Consider the following 18,248-nt stretch of genomic DNA (forward strand, 5'->3'; position numbering starts at 1 on the left):
GTAACTATAGAGTTTGTGCATTGGAGCAGCACAACAACCCTGTGAAGTAGATCCTGAAGGTATTATACCTATTTTAGAAATGAAGAAAGAGACTCAGAGGTTAAATGATTTGCCTGTGGTTATACGTCAGTGTCAGAGGATTCAAATACACGTCTAGCATTTTCTCCATCACACTATCTACTAATGTAAACTACTAAGGAATTTGATCAGCTTAGAAGTATCTCTTCTCACTCAGATTATTGAAATTGACTCTAGCTCATTTTCATAATTTTCATGGGCAGCTAGTGGCATATCAGAAAGAGGATGGATTTGGGAGTCAGGAAAATGAGTTTGAAGCCTGCCTTGGATGTTTATTATCCATGTGATCTTAATTTCTCAGCCTCAGTTTCTTCACTTGTAAAATGTAAAATGGGATAATGATTGTACCTGTCTTAGGGTTGTGAGGATCAGATGAGAATTAAACATATAATGATCACTATAATAAAAGGTTGTTTTGTTTTTTTTTTTTTACAAATGTTTGTTACTATTCTGTCCAATTTGGCTTCTATATTGCCATCAAATTAATCTTCCTAATATATAAGTATAATTGTATCTCTCCTCTCAAAAACCTTGATGGCTCCCCATTGCTTACTGAATAAAATATAAATTCCCAATCTTAACTTTTAAGGGCCCCCCCCCATAGTTTCTAAATTACCTATCTAGCTTTGTTTAATATTCCTCTTCATATACTCTGTGTTCCAGGCAATCTTACACTTTTCTAACCCCACATTTTCATTCTGCCCTTTCCCATCCCATCTCTGCTTTTTGCTTATGTTGTTTCTCTCGTGTCTGGAATGCCTTCTCTCTTTTTCCCCTTTTTCCCCATTTCTATCTTTTGATGTCCTTCCCACTATTTAAGGCCTGTTTCAGATGCCATCTTCCTCCATGAAGCCTTGCCTTAGTCCCTTATACGTTTAAAGTGAACACTTCTTCCTCAAATATCTCATTGTCTAGATGAGTTCTTAACTTTTTTGTGTCATGGATCCTTCTCAGAATAATAATTTTAAATGCATAAAATAAAATATATAGGATTACAAAAAAAGCATTGAAATACAGTTATCAAATGGGGGAATGCATGGAAAGTTCATGGATCCCAGGCTAAGGAACCCTGGTCTATACCTTTTATTTATACTTAGTTCTCTTTCTTTCATAGTATAGTGAATTATGTGCTCATTTTCCCTTTTCATTAGATAGCAAGCTTGTCACATTTAACCTTGTATCTCCAGTGCCTAGCACGATGTCTTGCACACAGTAAACACCTCATGAATATTTGTTTAATTGAATTGACAAACCCCTTCACTTTTGCTTACTGATTTCTGAAATTCTTTAACAAGGGATAAAGTCTTCACATCACAATTAAAGATGCTAAGCTTGAATGCAGAAGCCTGGTTAAGGTAACATTCTCAATAAATTTTCATCAGTGAGCAAGTGTATAAGATCCTTTCTTTTTTTTGCAAGGAAAATGGAATTAGAGAACAGTAAGTGTCTAAATTGGAAGAGAAAGAATCACAATCAAGGGGAAGAAAAGGGGAGAAATAGAAGGAGGATGGGAATACCAAGGAAACTTTGGTGATATCATAGGCCTGATTTCCTTTAGCTATTCGAGGTTAAGTAGTACAAACTATTTTTGTTATCTGAAAAACATTATAATTCATGTGGTTTAAAAATATATAGCTTTTATCATCTCATTCAGTTTTTTCCCCTCAAGTTTAAGGTTTTGCCACTCTATATTAAGATGGAAATGCATCAAGTACATACCTGATGACTGGCTATGTATCTATTGTTTGAGAATCAGTCTAAGTTTGGAGAAGTTCATCATCAGAAGGTTGACCATGAGGTGATATGTGTTTTATCCCCCCTGAACTTATGAAAGGATCAGTGAAGAACTAAAGAAGTTGCAATTTGCATTAGTAGAGAGCTTACCCCCACTGATAGTCTGTGTTCAGTAATGTTACAATGAAAACTTAATACATTATAAAGCAACAGAAAATATACTCTAACCTCTTTCAGTCCTTATAACTGTACAAAAATAATTTTACATAGTTGTGATCATTAAGTACACTTCATTTTGAGTTCTCTCCATTGTTATATAGACATTAACAGTCTTTGTATATTCCTTGAGCTTAAGACCTTGACATTTAGTAGTTGTATGACCCATGGCACATTGTTTAGCTCAGACAATTTTCTTGGACTTAGATATTTGCTATGTGGATAAGTAGGAAGAATTCCCACATTAATGAAATCAGAGCTCCTCAGCAACTGTATTTGTGGTGTACACATTTTTTTCTGAATATTTACTGCTTATATCTCATGATAAATGTCTGTTCATGTGCTTTGTTCATTGAAAATTGGGTATTGCCCTTAGTGATTTGTTTCATTTTCCTGGACTCAGATGCTCAAATGAATCTGTAGTCTCAATGATTTAATTCCTTTCAACTGTGAAGATCATAACCTACCCATGACTGCTAATCTCATGTAACTGACATTCATGTCCTCCTGTAAATTTCCCTCAAGGAGTTTGTGCAACATTCCAAGGTCTTTCCTTTGTCTTCTAACATCTCAAAAATTTCAGTCATTCACTCTGTCTACTTGTTAACTTTTACCATGGGATCAGCCCATTTTCTTTTTCAAATATACATTTCTTTGGTGACATCTTTTACTCCTGTTCTTCAGAGTTCCTCATTTGTTATATGTTGACAACTGCTCACACCCACTATGAACCTCTCCGTTTCTGTCTCTTGTTTTCAGTTCTTAAGGGAAATTGCGTTCCATATCTCGAAGCCATATGTCAACATTGGTAGAATGTTGGGTCTTTGAAGGAGAATTTAGGGATACTACAGGAACTCCTGTTTAAATCTAAGGCCAATTTATCCATTTTTACTGTCTGTCCCAGGTATATGTACTGAGAGATGAGTTTTATAAAACTTATCAATCCCACTGCATGTCATAATCTGAGCTGTAGACATTAATCTATTTTGTTTTTCTTGCATATGTGTGATCAGGCCAAACTCTTTGAAAGTTTATGTATCTTTTTCAGGAGGCTCTACCACATTATTGGGTTTGAGTCAACTATCATGATGTCATTTGCAAATAGTAGTATTTGAAGGATCTCATCTATACCCTTTTCAACTTTAACTCTGGACTATATCTCCTTTATCACAATGGCAAACTATATTTCTTCCTATTTTATGACTTGTTTTATGTTTATATTCAGAGGCTTATTGAACAAAGGTTATCTCTCTGTGGTTATTTCTTTCAAGGAGTCCTGAATATTTTTGAAGTGTGGAAGAGGGTCTTTAAGGGAGCGGCATTTGGTTTTACTGAATCAAAAACTTAAAAAAAAAATAAACAAGTATAATGAGATTTCTCCTCCTTAAGAATTGTTTTTTTTTTTCATTTTATAATTAATACCAAATAAAACGAGAATTTTAATATAGAGCAGAAAAAAGGATTGCACACAAAACTTCAAAATAAAATTCATTCAGAGGAATTATTGATTGAATTTTAACAAAAAAAAGGGTTGTCTTTTAACTTTGACAGTGTGGTATTTATATTGATTGTAGCATTTGACCAGAGTTTTATTGCTTTCCCAGGTTAATTTAATTTACATAGTTGTAGTCACACTGTCCATTGTCCTTTGAGCTTTCTTCACTATGTGTCACTTCATAGGAATCTTCTCTTATTTCTCTAAATTTTTCATAACTGTTATTCCTTAATGATGCAATAATATTATATAATAATATTCTATTATATTGCTATATCACAATTTGATTGGGCACATATTTTGTTTTTAGCTTTTTATTATCACAGTGATGTTGCCTTGAACATTTTTGACCATTTGGATCTTTTCTTTCTGTCAGTAACGTTCCTTGGCTGTAGTTTTAGAAGTGGAGTTTCTGGGTTAAAGGTTATGAACAATTTTCTTGCATAATTACATATTGTTTTCTACAATGATTAAATCGATTCACAATTCCATTCTCAGTGAATTAGTGGGCCTGCTTTTGTTTTGCTTTGTTTTTTAACAGCATATGTGATTTTGTGGGTATAAGGATCTACTGAGAAGGAACTTTCTCAGTGAGATCTTCGTCTTCTCTACAAAATGATCTTAGACAATATCTGGAAGTGACTTGTCTAAGGTTCCTCAAAAAGTATCTGTCAAGGTGTTGGTGGTGGGGATTTGAAATCAGGTTTTCCTGATTCAAAATCCCAGCTATATATCTGCCACACCCTATTGACTTTCCTAGGGGTTCTTTCCACCCCCACCTACCCCCCAGGCCCTCAAACTATTAGTTTTCCTACTTTTCCCAACTTTTCTAGCTCATCGAAGGTAAAGTGATAAGCTCAGGGCTATTTTAATTTGTGTCTCTCTATTAGTGATTTTAGACTTTTTATAGTCTGAGATTTTTAACACCTCATTTAATTCAGAAAGGGCAAGATGAAAAGCATCATAGATCCTAGCTTAAACTAGGGTTGGGACCTCATATGGAGGTCGAGGAAAATTTGGCAACAGTAAAAGGTTATGTCTACTGATTTTATATATCCAGGTTGTGTAAAAATTTCTCTGGCAAAAAGGGGTCGAGAGTAGAAAAAGTTTAAGAAGCCCTGATCTAGATGATACCACTCTAGGAATAAAACAATTGAAAAAGTTGTGGTATATGATTGTAATAGAATACTATTGTGTTATATAAGAAATGATGAACAGGATGCTTTCAGAAAAATATGGAAAGACTTACATGAACTGATGCAAAGTGAGATGAGCAAAACCAGGGGAATACTGTACACAGTAACAGCAATATTGTGTGATGATCAACTGTGACTGAAAGATCCAAGATAATCCTGATGATGAAAAATGCTATCAACTTCCAGAGAAATGCAAATTGAAGCATACAATTTTTTTTTGTTTTTTGTTTTTTGTTTTTTGGGGGGCAATGAGGGTTAAGTGACTTGCCCAGGGTCACACAGCTAGTAAGTGTCCCAAGTGTCTGAGGCTAGATTTGAACTCAGGTCTTCCTGAATCCGAGGTGCACCACCTAGCTGCCCCCTGGAAGCATACTATTTTTTATTTTTTCATTTGGGGGGTGGGGTCTGTGTCTTTTACAACACGACTAATATGGAAATATTAGTATTAGTATTACTGTACATATATAACATCAAATTCCTTGCTGTCTTAGGGAGGGGTGGGAAGGAGGGAGAGAATTTGGAACTCAATTTAAAAACACAAATGTTAATTGTTTTTACATGTAATTGGAAAAAAAAAAAGAAATGAAACAGATTTGTCAGTCAACAAGCTTTCATTAAAGCACCAACTATGTGCCAGGCACCTTGCTAATTACCAAAAAGAGGCAAAAACCCTCTCTGTCCTCACTGAGTCCACAGTAGGAAAGACAACAAGCAAAGAAAAATATACAACAGGTTATGTACAGGATACATAGAAAGTAAGAGAGGGAAGGTACTAGAATTAAGAGGGATTGGGAAAGGTTATCTGTAGTAAATGGAATTTTAGTGGATACTTTTTTATTTTTTATTTTTTGTTTTTGTGTATGTATGTATGTATGTTGATACTTAAAAGAACTCAGGGAAACCAGGAGGCTGAGATGAGGGAGAGCATTTAAGGCATGAGAGACAGTCAGAGAAAATGCCCTGAACCAGCAGATGGAGTATCTTGATCATAGAACAGCAAGGAAGTTAATGTCACTGAATCAAAGTGTACTTGGGGAGTATAAGGTATAAAAAGACTAGAAATGTGGGTGCAAGGTGGGGCTAGGTTATAAAGGGTTTTGATTCCCAAATGGAGTATTTTTATTTCATCCTAGAAGTGATATGGAGCCACTGGACTTTACTGATTAGGGTGATTATAATTGGGCCTATGCTTTAGGACAGCCACTGGTGGCTGAATAGAATATGGTTTGGAATGGGAAGAGACTTTAGGAAGACAGTCACCAGCAGGATATTACACTTGTCCAGGCATGAAGTGATGAGGGCATACACTAGAATGGTGCCAGTGTAAGAGTAGAAAAGGGGCATATTAGAGATGTTGCAAAGGTGAAATCGACAGGTGTTGGCAACAGATTAGATACGAGGGGTGAGAGAAATCCAGGATGACAGTGTGCAAGCCTGGGGGACTGGGAGGATGGTGCTGGGAAGTGTGGAAGGGAGATGGATTTAGTTTATGTTGCATGTCTAGATCTCATAAAGAAGACATCTGGGCGGGGCGGGGAGAGACATCTGAGCTGGAGTTCTGGGGTGGAACCAAGATGGTGGAGGAAAGGCAGTGAGCTCTCAAACTCATGACTATCACTCCAAAAAACTCTCTAATGCCATAGGACAATTCCTGGAGCAGCAAAACCCAAAGAAGAACATGCTGAGATCATTTTCCAACCAAAGACAGCTTAAAAGGTTGGAAAGAGAGGGTTGTTGTGCTGAGGCATGAGTGGAACCCAACCCCACAGTCACGCTGACACAGATCCAGTCTCAGGCAGGCCGAACCTGGGAAGGAGACCCCCAGAGCCTCTGAAACAGCTGTAGTACCACTGTCGCCTGGAACTAAGCTCATGGTCTGGTGAGAGGGCTGAGCAGTTGGCAAGGGGGAGATTACAAGGGTCTCTGCTGGTGCTGAGGCAGAACTTGGGTTTTTCAAGAAGACATCTGAGTTTGGCATTCAATCCCATGACAGCACTATACTTTGACTCTCTTCTAGAAGACATGCTAATTTCCTTTTTTTCCCTGCTTCTGTCAGTGTACCATTTATTAGACAGTATGCTCTTCAGGAAGAACAATTTAGTTCTGCATTGCTGGTGTAAGTTTTTGGCCAGGGTAGGGTTTCCTTGGGCAGATTGGTTTGAGGCTTTGGTTTCCAGATTAATTGCAAGTTCCAGTTCTCTAAAATGGCTCTTTAATGTTGTCTTTTGTGTACTGCTAGAGCATTTATGAATATTCAGAACTTCCTAGGTAATTGTTTCAGAGAGTTTTGCTGATTGTATCTGCAAATTGTTGAGTTTCAAGGTTCCTTGGGTATGTTTGCAAAAAAATGGGTTGAATAACAGACCTGTTATACCACCCTGCTTTGTTTTCAAGAAAGACTTATAGGTGGTGTAGTAGATAGAGTGCTGGATTTCAAGTCAGGAAGACTTGAATTTGAATTCTTACTCAGACATAAACTGTGTGACCCCTGGCCATGCTACTTAACTTCTTTCAGTTTCAGTTTCTTCAGGTGTAAAATGAGGACACTTAACCTGTTGTGATGATCAAATGAAATAATATACTTAAAGTATTTTGTAATCATTAAAGTACTACATAAATGTTAGCTATTGCATTGTTATTGGTTTAAAATACACTTAGCCCACCAGCACTGAATTGGTTCTTTCTGAAGTGCAACTTTACAGAATCATGGAGGAGTAATCAGCTGCTGAAGGATCAATTTAATTAGCATGTTGGTAAAGAGGTTGAGTAGAAGAAATGGATACACTGAAACTCAGCTTGAAACAATGAAACATTACTGTGTATGCTTCAACTAAACTCTGTAAGCTACTTTATTGCTAAAAGACAGATTTTACTGATTAGCTATAGTATTGCCATAAACCAAAAGGTAGTCATTGCATTTTGCCCGGGGGGGGGGGGGGGCAATGGGGGTTAAGTGACTTGCCCAGGGTCACACAGTTAGTAAGTGCCAAGTGTCTGAGATCAGATTTGAACTCAGGTACTCCTGAATTCAGGGCCAGTGCTTTAACCACTGCGCCATCTAGCTGCCCCCCACCAATCTTTTAACATGCATGGTGCAGTGGTTAAAGCACCGGCCCTGAATTCAGGAGTACCTGAGTTCAAATGTGATCTCAGACACTTGGCACTTACTAGCTGTGTGACCCTGGGCAAGTCGCTTCACCCCCCCCCCCCCAAAAAAAAAGATCGGTCGGTTTTTTGGTTTGTTTTTTAAAGATTGTTGACACATATACACATATATCTCCCCATACCCGGCAGCCTATATAGGCAGCATTCTCAGCATCATCGTCTTTAAGTATGCTGCACAGTCTATTGGAAAAAATATCTTTGTATCAAATATCTCAAATAAGGGACTGATAGTTAACATGTGTAAGTCTATATGAACAAGTATATTTTTATGTATCACATAAAAATGAGACCAAGAGCCATTCCCAAATGGATAAGAGATCAAGGTGTTTGAACAGTTATGAAAAGAACAGTCCCTGCCCTCAAGGATCTGGCATCAAATTAGGGGGAAATAACATGCATGAAGAAAATCATGTACAAAATGTACATAATGTACTTAGGAAATAATTTTTTATGAGAGGTCACTAGCAACCTTTTAATGGTCCCTATATTTCTTGGATTTCAGTAAACTTTCTTTCCTCCATTCAGTATGAAAGGAAATAAATTTTAATATTTACCATGCATATCCACATAAAATATAAAATAAAGGTATTAATTTTAATAGGATAATATAACATTGTCAAATAGGCCTTGTACACTTGGACAAGCTTCTCAAACTCATTGGGAGTATACATATTCCAGGTTCAGAACCTCTGTACTAGGGGGATCATAGTAGACTTTCTATAGGAACTGGTATTTGGACTGAGTTTGGAAGGAAGTTAGGTATTCCACAACACAGAATTAAGTTGCCAGCCATAGGAGATGACCTGTGAAAAGGTCCAGAGATGAGAAATATGATGATGTCTGGCATGGAGAATGCTAAATAGGCCAGTTTGTTTGGGAAAGAGTTCATGAGTGGGAGTAATGTGTAGTCAGCCTAGAAAGGTAGACTAGATCCAACTTTTGAAGTTTACCAAACAGAGGAGTTGGCATCTTATTCTAGAGGCAACTGGAATTTCTTGAACAGGGTAGCACATGGTCAGACTTGTGTTTCTCTAATAGCAATTTTGCAGCTGTGTGGAGAAACAATGGAAACAAGAGGCTTGAGGCTGTTTGAGTAGTTCAAGCAAGAAGTGATGAAACCTGAACTGGGCTAGTGGCTGTTCAAGTAGACAGAAAGGGAAGAATGTAAGAGATGTTAGGCAACTGTTGGATAATTGGGGGGCAAGTGGGAAGAAAGAAGCAAAGATGACTGAGGAAATGCTGGTGCCCCTGACTGAAATAAAGCTGTTAATAAGAGGGGAGTGTTTGGGGATGGTATATTGGAAAAACATTGAAGATAAGAGTGCTGAAGACTAGGAATCAAGTTCCATTTCAGACACTTGGCAGGTCACTTAATATCTCTGGGCCTCAGTTTTCTTATCTGCAAATAAGTGAGTTAGACTTATTGACCCTCAAGGCCCCTTCTAGCTCTAGATCAGTGATCCCACAAAATAGGTAAATTGTAAGCTGCTGTTATGGTACTTTGAAGATGTCTAAATCTTTATATTTCTCCCTACACTTTACTATTCTGCTGTTAATCATGCTCTCCAATATTTCTACCCCTCATTAACTATTTATTTTAGTCTGAATCTCTCTCTCTTTTGGGGGGGGGCGGGGCAATGAAAGTTAAGTGACTTGCCCAGGGTCACACAGCTAGTAAGTGTTAAGTGTCTGAGGCCACATTTGAACTCAGGTCCTCCTGAATCCCGAGCCAGTGCTTTATCTACTGTGCCACCTAGCTGCTCCCAAGACTTCTAAATCTAACTGATTTGCTTCTGGATCTATACATCTCTGAGTGAGTATATCTGAGGTAGAACAGCAAGGAGGCTTGGATAGCTTGGTCATTCTGGGTTAGTAGACCATGAAATATATCTGTCTTATAATGGAGCTGCTCCCTGCTTTCTGAAGAGGGGAGTTGCCCCTCTTCATTGAATGTTGGAGAGGAAATGGGAGTCTCCAGACAAGAAGCTTGTGGGAAACATGCAAGTGTCAAAGAAGTGACTGTGAGCCAGAAGACCATTAACTTCTCTCTGTCTTTTTGTAGGTTGTGTAGTTTCAGAATCTGTTTAGAGGCTTGATTTAATGTTCTTTTTGAGGGAACCAAAGGAGAGCTCAGTTAACTTGCTGGCTTCTCTCTGCCATCTTACCTCTGCCTCCAACCATTAACTTCTAATTTCAGTCTTTTACATCTATTCTAGTAGATAATTTTTTAAAAATGGCTGATATTTAAAGCACTTTAAAATAGATAAAATAACATGTTTTATTTGATCTTCACAACAAGCCTGAGGTAGTTTCTGCAAGTATTATGTTACAGATCTGCAACTGAGGCTCAGAGAGGTTGTGATTTACCCATAGTCTCTCAACTTGTAAATGTCAGAAGTTATATATGATTCCAAATTCAATCTTTCTACTTTACTACAGTGGCCTCTCATATACCAGACTGCTCCCAAATATTTCCCTCACAGTGGGGAGGTTTCTTCACCAATTATAATTAGAGGATTATTAGTGATTTAATTCCTAATGCCTTCTTGAAATCACTTGTAGGTGATTCTTCTTGGCTGTAATCCCAGTTCCTTTGCCCTCTAGAATATCATATTCCAAAGCCCTTCGATCCTTTAATGTAGAAGCTGCTAGATCTTGTGTTATCCTGACTGTGGCTCCACAATACTTGAATTGTTTCTTTCTGGCTGCTTGCAGTATTTTCTTCTTGACCTGGGAGCTCTGGAATTTGGCAGTAATATTCCTGGAAGTTTTCATTTTAGTATCTCTTTCAGGAGGTGATTAGTGGATTTTTTCAATTTCTCTTTTACCTTCTGGTTCTAGAATATCGGGGCAGTTTTCTCTGACAATTTCTTGGAAGCTGATGGCTAGGTTCTTTTTTTGATCATGGCTCTCAGGTAGTCCAATAATTTTCAGATTATCTCTCCTGGATCTATTTTCCAGGTCAGTTGTTTTTCCAAGGAGATATTTCACATTCCCTTCTATCTTTTCATTCTTTTGGTTTTTCTTTATTGTTTCTTGTTTTCTCATGAAGTCATTAGCTCCACGGGCAGCTAGGTGGCGCAGTGGATAAAGCACTGGCCCTGAATTCAGGAGGACCTGAGTTCAAATCCAGCCCCAGACACTTGACACTTACTAGCTGTGTGACCCTGGGCAGTCACTTAACCCTTATTGCCCTGCAAAAAAAAAATAATAAATAAAGTCATTAGATCTCATTTGCTCAATCCTAATTTTTAAAGAATTATTTTCTTCAGAGAACTTTTGTACTTCCTTTTCCATTTGACCAATTTGGCTTTGCACACTGTTGACTTTTTTTTTCATGATTTTCTTGCATCACTCTCATTTCTCTTTCATTTTTTTTCCCTCTCCCTCTCTTACTTTATTTTTGAAGTTCTTTTTGAGCCCTTCTATATCCTGAGACCAATTCATATTTTTCTTGGAAGCTTTGGATGTAGGAACTTTGACTTTGTTATCTTCTGAGGTTGTATTTTGATCTTCCTTGTCACCATAGAAAGTTTCTATGGTCAGCATTTTTTTCTGTTTGTTTCTTTTCCTAGCCTGTTTCTTGACTTTTAACTCCTTCTTAAAGTGGGGGCACTGTTTCCTGGGTGAGGGCACACTGTCCAAGCTTCAGGGAGTTTGATTAGCTCTTCTCTGAGATACTTCTAGGAATTTGTAAGTCCCTAGTTCCTCCAAGGTGGTACAATTCAAGGAGAGGCACATTCACCACTCTCCTGGCCTGTGCTCTGGTCTGCAAACAACCACAGGCCTGCTTCTCTGCCCTGGAACAGAATCCTACTGCACTTTGGCTGTAACCACAGTGCCTGCACCCCTCCCCTGCCTAAGACCACCATCCAAGACTGTGACCTGGATCTGAGTACTGGCAAAACAACAGTCCCACCTCAGCACCAGCAAAGAGACCCCTGCAATCTCACCCTGGCCAACCTCTGGACCCCCTCACCATCCATGGACTGAATTCTGGAAGCAGCTGTGGCTGCAGCCAATTCAGAAGCTCCTGAGGCCTGGTTCTCTGGGGCAGCCTAACTGGGGCTGGATCTGTGCCAGTGCAGCCTGCACGGGGCTGCGTTCCACTCTCACATTGGTACAATAGACCTTTCCCGCCAACCTTCTAAGCTATCTTAGGCTGGAAAATTATTGCACCCTATCCTTTTGTGGGTTCTGCTGCTCCAAGCATTGTCTTACGGCATTATTTGAAGGTATTTGGTGGGGTCTTGGGGAGAGGTTCAGGGAATTTACTGCCTTTCCTCCACCATCTTGGCTCCACCCCCACCCCCACCCCCATCCCATTATTTTTTTTTTTTAAGTGAGGCAGTTGGGGTTAAGTGACTTGCTCAGGGTCACACAGCTAGTAAGTGTTAAGTGTCTGAGGCTGGATTTGAACTCAGGTACTCCTGAATCCAGGGCTGGTGCTCTATCCACTGCGCCACCTAGCTGCCCCCATCCCACTACTTCTTTTTTTTTTTTTTTCATTGTTTGAGATATTTTATTTTTTCCGTTACATGTAAAGATAGTTCTCAACTTTTGTTTATACATGCTTTACAATTTCAGATTTTTCTCCCTCCCTCCCCTCCCTCCCCCCTCCCTATCCCACTACTTCTAATGAGAGTTGCCCTCTTTTTTCTATTCTCAGATCAACTGCCTAACACCACTTGGGAACCACTCCTTCCTCATTAATCCTGTTCCTCATCTGCCACATCATGGCTCTGGCAAAATGTGAGTGATGCAGTTACAGTGTTTGCCTTGTTCATCCTCCCAGGAACTCTTGATTTTTTCCTTTCTTATCCAGGAAAAATAAAGAGGAATTCTATTCAGCAATCATGGATTAAGTTACTCCTGGGCCATTACATTGTACTAGGAGAAGCAAAATATAGTCTGTGTCCTCAAGGAGCTTATAATTTAGTTGTTGTTGTTTGTCCTTTGTTCTCAAAGAGGACCATGGTAATATCATGACTTGCAAGTGAATTGGATTTAAGTGAGGCAGAGCTGTGCAAAGTCACCAGCCTCATTCTCTCCTCCTGAGCCATGTGGGTGCAGTGGCAAGAGGGGTGGGAAAGTAAGAGGAAGGTCTAGTGACTTACTGTAGTTTTATTTGGTAGAGAGACCCAAGTTTGTCCATATCTATAGTTCTCACTTGGTTTGCTTCCCCTTCTTTTATTTTTGCTGTTCTTTACTTTGGCCACCACTCTTCTTTCCTCCCTTTTCTACTTTCACATGAAGGAATAAGAGACAGTAATGGTGGAAACTATTGTTATCTTTTCTAGTAGATTATATATACAGAGGTACACATTTCAGTGTCAGCCCACAAAACGTCATAACATGGAGAATTAGAGGGTAGCTTATACTGTGAACGGTTATAGCTGACTGCTACACTGCTTCCTCCCACTCTGAAAAAGTTTATTTTGTAATGGTGAATATTTCTCAGTGTTTTTTATCAAGATCTTTTCTCAGTATTCTTGCAAAATCCTTGAATTTAGGGCAGTCGACTGGCTGCCTTAAAGTTATCCCATTCCTTTTTTTGTTTTTGTTTTTGTTTTTGCAGGGCAATTGGGGTTAAGTGATTTGCCCAGGGTCACACAGCTAGTAAGTGTTAAGTGTCTGAGGCCGGATTTGAACTCAGGTACTCCTGAATCCAGGGCTGATGCTCTATCCACTGCGCCATCTAGCTGCCCCTTCCCATTTCTTTTTGATTTGATGTTGGAAAAGTCTCTACAAATATAAGAGCAGAACCTTTAAATAAATTGTGCAAAATATTGCCTTTTCTCTTCTCCTACCACCACTCCATTGCAGGCCCACATTGCCTCACACCCAGACTAACACAGTAACTTGTTGGCTGATCTCCCTGCCACAAGAAGTCTTTCTCTACTACAACTCACCACTGTAGTCCCCATTCTTCACTCAGCTGTCAGAAATCTTCCTAAGGTTCAGGTCTGACCATGTCTTCCTCACTCCTTACCCCCAATTAAATAAACTTCCATGTCTCTCTTTCACCTTCAGGATCACATGTAAATGTCTCTGTTTAATGTTCAAAGCTTTTCATAACTTCTCCCATCCACCCTGGAACTCTGTGATTCAGTGAAACTGGTCTCCTTGTTGTTCCTTGAACAAGGCACTCCATCTCTTGATTGGACATTTTTACCATCTGCTCTCATGCTTGGAATTCCCTCCCTCCTCATCTTTGACTCTTGGCTTCTTACAAGTCCCAGCTGAAATCTCACCTACTATTAAGCCGTTCCTGATCTTCTACTGCCCAAATCAAATCTATTTATTATAAGATCAAATGAGATACTTATAAAAAGCACTTAGTACAATGTTTGACACCTAGTAGGTACTATATAAATGCTTATTTCCCCCTTCTCTCCTTGCTTCTGTTGATTATTTCCAGTTTATGTATCTATGCCTATCATTGGCACATAATTGTTTGCATATTATCTCCCCTATTAGACTCTGCTCTTCCAAGCTACAATTGCCTGGACATACTGGAAATGGTGAAGAATTTCATCAAAATTTTTTTTCTTAGCTCTTGGATAAGTCTCGTGACTTATTTGAAGCCTCTCTTTATGTAAAATAAGGGGGGTTGACTAGATGACTTCCAAGCATTCAGTTTGATCAGATGACCTTTAAAAATGTTCTCTGGAAACAAGGCAACAGATTTTCTTGCAGATAGACTTTTTTTTTTCCCTAGTTTGCTCTACCCAGAATGCCTCAACCCGGAATGCTGCATTAAACATGTCTGGAAAGGGCTGGGTGGGTAAAGTGGTGTTTTGATGGTCTCAGATCTGATGTTATTTTATTCATCTCCCACTACTAGAGACTATGAAAAGTATGTCTTTTAAAATATTTTAATGCATTATATGCTGCTTGCATAATGCATTTATTGGAAGTATAATGATAGTATAGTAGTGTGAATTTATGAAAGACATAGACAGCAAATTATCTCAGAATCTGAGTTGTCTGTTTGTTTTCATACAAAATAATTACCTGCTTGAGAAGCATTCATATGAAATGAGAAAAGCCTGAGAAAGGTTTGGAAGGATCTGAATGAATCCTGAATATAGAGATTGTTGGTAACATAATTTTATCTTTTTCCTGATAGCATCAAGGGATTAAATTGATGCTGGAAAAAAGCTTCCTTGCATAACCCAGGATTCCACTGGGCACAGTAGTAATGAGAAGTGTTTTCAGTTTTGTGTTTAGTTTGTCAAGGAGGTTTTAACATTGATATAGTCTTTTTTTCTGTATTGATCTGGAATGTAGCATTGTGTTTAAAATGTTATTAACTTGTGATTTAAAACAGGGTTAAAATCAGTTGAAAAAGAAAAAAAGAAAAACAAAATCCTTCTAACAGACAGTCGAGCAAAACAAATTTTCACACTGGCCATGTCCAAAACATATGCTTCATTCTATATTCTGAGTCCGTTGTGCCTCTGTCAGGAGGTGGGTAAGATGCTTTACCTTTGGAATCCTGGGACAAAATAGTTTATGATAAATTTCATTTATTATTAATTATTTTTCATTTTTGATAATGGCAAATTTATTTTCTGCTCTTTTTGTTCAGATGAAGTAATGATTTATGTATTTTTTAACTGTTAAATTTATTTATTCAATGGTTTTTATGTTTTCAGTTTTTCTCTTTGATTTTCAGAATTTCTGTTTCTGTGTCTGGGATTTTTTGATTTGTTGGTTTTCTAATTTTAAAACTTGAATGCTCCATTTATTCACATATTCTTTCTCTTGCAGAAGAAAGTCTTTAAAAGTTATACATTTTCCCCTGAGATTTCTTTGGCCAAGTCTCAAAAATTTTGGTTTATTTTGTCCTTGTTATTTTCTTTAATGTATTTATCTATTGCTTCTTTGATTCTTTCTATAAACTACCAATTCATTAGGTAGGATCATTTACTTTGTTTAAATTTGAATCCATTTTTCAATGGTCTTTTGAGTATAATTGTTATTGCATTTTGGTCAGTAAAAGAAATGTTTAATGTTTATGAGGTTTTTTGAGGCATGTGATTTAGTTTTGTAAAGGTGACATATGCTACTAAGAATTATGTATATTACTTCCTATCGCCAGAGTTCTATCATGTATAACTTTCCTAAAATTCTATTCAGGTCCTTCTTCTAAAAGTTATTTTTGTGAGATTTGTCTAGGTCTTAAAAAGACACATTAAGTTCCCCAACTATTATAGACTTCCTGTCCTTTTTTCCCTGTAATTTGATTAATTTTAAAAAATTTCTTAGATGCTATGCCATTTGGTACATATATATTAAATACTTATGTTAATTCATTTTCTATGGTGATTTTATACTTATTGTATTTTCTTTACATATTTCTTTTGATCATGTCTATTTTTACTCTTGGTTCGTCTGAGATCATGGTTGCTATGTCTGCTTTTTAAAAATTTGCCTGATGTATAATAAAATTTGCTACAGTGCCTAATTTCAATTTTGTGTGAACCTTTATGTTTAAAGTGTGCTTTTCATGAAGTATATTTTTGGAGTCTGCTTTCCAATCCATCTGCTGCCCTCTATAGGTAAATCTATTTCATTCTTTTTTCACTGTTAGAATAGTATATTTCTCTTCATTATTACTTGTTACTACTTTACCTTGTCTTCGCTTGTCCTGATCTCCATCCCCTCTCCCTTTACAAATAGAAAGGGATGGAAAAAGAGAATCTCATCAGCATTAGTCATTTATAATTAAAGTAGTCTGTTCCTACTCCTATGACCCTCTTCTCTTCACCAAGCACAGAGTGTACTTTCTGGTTCTTTCTCTTTAATCCTCCCCCATATTTTCTCCATTCCCTCAGGATCTACCTTCCAAAGTTTGGCTTGTGTCTATCCCCTCCCAGCCTTTGCCTCCCTCTTGTATTCCTCTTTGTTCTGTGTGTGGCAACCTTTTTCTCCAGGGACTTTAAGATCTATTGTGAGTGTAATTCTTCTTAACTTAGTGGTCAGTCCTTTTTGATATAGGCATCCCTTCCTTCCATCCATCACTGGGACAAAAGGATCAATAAAGGGATTATTTCTTCATTCGGAAGTGCACAGCCTTCTGTTCTGAGCCACAGGTATCACAAGTGACCACAGGAGCTCAATTCTATACATGTCCATGGGATAAGCTCAGTCTAGCTAGGTGCTGCAGTGGATAGTGCTGGGCCTGGAGTCAGGAAGACCAGAGTTCAAATACTCTCTGTGTGACTCTGGGAAGTCACCTCACTTCTGTCTCCTTCAGTTTCCTCATCTGTAAAATGGGGATGATAATAGCACTGACCTCTCAATGTTGTAGTGAGGATGAAATGAGATCATATTTTTAAAGTGCCTGGTACATAATAGATACTTAATACATCCTTGTTTCCTCTCTCCCTCCCTGCCCACCACACATCATTAAGCAACAAGTTGCAAGCAGGTCTAGAATTTGTTATAGCAACCAGTACATGTATGTTTCCAGAGAATCATAGGCTTAATTCTTGACTTGCCTTTTTGGTGAGTATTGCTACCTCCTTAAGTGTTGTCCATTTCACTTCTCATCTTACTCTTGGTCCCTGGGGCCTGGCCCATTTATAAAGGTGACAGAGGAATCTGAAACAGTGTTTTTAGCAGAGTCTCACTGGGAAGTGGGTTGGTATTCTGGCAAATTGCAGAAGCAGGAACTGATGACATTCTTGGTTTTTTGCGGGGCAATGGGGGTTAAGTGACTTGCCCAGGGTCACACAGCTAGTAAGTGTCAAGTGTCTGAGGCCGGATTTGAACTCAGGTACTCCTGAATCCAGGGCCAGTGCTTTATCCACTGCTCCACCTAGCCGCGCCCTACATTCTTTTTTTAAAATATATTTTTCAATTATTTATTTATTTATCTATCTATCTATCTATCTATCTATCTATCTATCTATCTATCTATCTATTTTAGTGAGGCAATTGGGGTTAAGTGACTTGCCCAGGGTCACACAGCTAGTAAGTGTTAAGTGTCTGAGGCCGGATTTGAACCCAGGTACTCCTGACTCCAGGGCTGGTGCTCTATCCACTGCGCCACCTAGTTGCCCCTCAATTATTTATTTTTAACATTCTTTTCTTTTTAAATTTTGAGTTCCAAATTCTCTCTTACCCCCTTCCCACACCCACTGAAAAGGGCAAACAATACGATAGTGATTTTACATGTGAAATCATGCAAAACATATTTCCATATTAGCCATATTTTTTTTTCTTTCTTTTTTTTTTTTTAGTGAGGCAATTGGGGTTAAGTGACTTGCCTAGGGTCACACAGCTAGTAAGTGTTAAGTGTCTGAGGCCGGATTTGAACTCAGGTCCTCCTGACTCCAGGGCGGGTGCTCTGT

General features: G+C 38.2%; 1 protein-coding gene across 4 annotated transcripts in view; it reads left to right on the forward strand.

Annotated features, from left to right (window-relative positions):
* SPATS2 (spermatogenesis associated serine rich 2) overlaps positions 1 to 18,248 on the forward strand; it is a 153,130-nt gene that overhangs the window by 14,962 nt on the left and 119,920 nt on the right. For 2 of the 4 annotated variants that reach the window (XM_043968368.1, XM_043968366.1), the window contains one exon: positions 12,554 to 12,636. The exons of the other annotated variants lie outside the window; for them this stretch is intronic. The gene's annotated coding sequence lies outside the window, so the exon portion shown is untranslated. The remainder of the gene's footprint in view (positions 1 to 12,553; positions 12,637 to 18,248) is intronic. 4 annotated transcript variants of the gene reach the window in all.

Source organism: Dromiciops gliroides, chromosome 5 (assembly GCF_019393635.1).
Source record: "Dromiciops gliroides isolate mDroGli1 chromosome 5, mDroGli1.pri, whole genome shotgun sequence".
Taxonomy (NCBI): domain Eukaryota; kingdom Metazoa; phylum Chordata; class Mammalia; order Microbiotheria; family Microbiotheriidae; genus Dromiciops; species Dromiciops gliroides.